This window comes from Protomyctophum parallelum, assembly GCF_964188405.1.
Source record: "Protomyctophum parallelum genome assembly, chromosome: 6".
In the NCBI taxonomy this organism is placed as follows: Eukaryota; Metazoa; Chordata; class Actinopteri; order Myctophiformes; family Myctophidae; genus Protomyctophum; species Protomyctophum parallelum.
Genome location: NC_139701.1, coordinates 54,733,928 through 54,735,634, shown reverse-complemented (window position 1 = coordinate 54,735,634; position 1,707 = coordinate 54,733,928).

Genomic DNA, 1,707 nt, shown 5'->3' with positions numbered 1-1,707 from the left:
CTCAGCTGGCGGTATTTACACCACTTGGAAGGCCCCGCTGGGACTGATATATACAGACTCCAGAGCATGATAAAAATAAATATATTACTATTATTTATATCTATTTAAAAATGACGTGTTCATATAGCAGATGATGCAGATGATGACCATGCATGCCACACTTTAACCCATTTTGTGCGGGAACCCCTTTTGGTGTTATGCTTTAGCCGTTGAAAAATAGCAGATCTACAAGCTCATATAGCTTGTAGGTCTGAAAATGGAAATATGTGTTTGTCTGCCCGACAGCAACGATATAGTGTATAGTCCATGTAGCGATTGTATAGTCTAAACTCAAACTGATTATTTTCAGTACAATACTCAGAAATACTACTGACTCCACGATGGAGCTGGATTCATTCCCCAATTCTCTCTCTCTCGCTCTCTCTCTCTCGCACACACACACACGCACGCACGCACACGCACACACACACACACACACACACACACACACACACACACACACACACGCACACACACACACACACACACACACACACGCACAGTCTCTGGTGTGACACTCTTTCTCCATCACATCCCACCGACCAATCCAGAGAAAGAGAAGAAGCGGGAGGTATTGATTTTGCTGTCTCCAGTCTGCAGCGTGATGGTGTGTGTGTGTGTGTGTGTTTCTGTGTTTCCGTGTGTGTGTCCGTGCGTGCGTGTGTGGGTTTCCGTGTGTGCGTGTGTGTGTGTGCGACTGTGCGTGCGTGTGTGTGTTTCCGTGTGTGCGTGTGTGTGTGTGTGACTGTGCGTGCGTGTGTGTTTCCGTGTGTGCTTCCGTGTGTGCGTGTGTATATGTATGTATGTGTATAAAAGGGATTAAGGCCCTTTGCTCAGGCGGAGATACCATCAGCCATCAGCCCTGCTACTCCGCTTCGGGCTTTCCCGGCTGCCGCATTGTCTATTCTGCTCCGCTATGTGAAAAATGTTGAATATCAACAATGGCTTTCAGTGGTGTATTGTTGAGTTTCTGTATGAACTAATCTTGCCTCTGTGAGAGAGACCTAGGGCTTGGACAAAACGTCTGGAGCCACAGCATTCCTAGCTTGGCTCTCTCCCCTCGAACACCGAGCACCAAGACTGGGGCTGAGGCAGAAGAGGGGAAGGCAGGGAGAGAGAGAGGGAGGAAGAGCCGGGGCCCAGGGTACTAGCAACACCACGCATCCAGGGCTGCAAGGGGGAGGGATAGGACCCAGGAAGAGATGGAGAGAGACATGCAGGAATATGGATATCAGGAAGAGATGAGAGTTGAGGGGCCTGGCGAGTTCGCAAGGGCAAGAGAAGCTGTAGGCTGTTGGGTAGCTGGTAGTCAATGATGTAGGCTGTTGGGTAGCTGCTAGTCAATGCTGTAGGCTGTTGGGTAGCTGGTAGTCAATGCTGTAGGCTGTTGGGTAGCTGGTAGTCAATGCTGTAGGCTGTTGGGTAGCTGCTAGTCAATGCTGTAGGCTGTTGGGTAGCTGGTAGTCAATGCTGTTGGGTAGCTGCTAGTCAATGCTGTAGGCTGTTGGGTAGCTGGTGGTCAATGCTGTAGGCTGTTGGGTAGCTGATGGTCAATGCTGTAGGCTGTTGGGTAGCTGGTAGTCAATGCTGTTGGGTAGCTGGTAGTCAATGCTGTAGGCTGTTGGGTAGCTGGTAGTCAATGCTGTTGGGTAGCTGGTAGTCAATGCT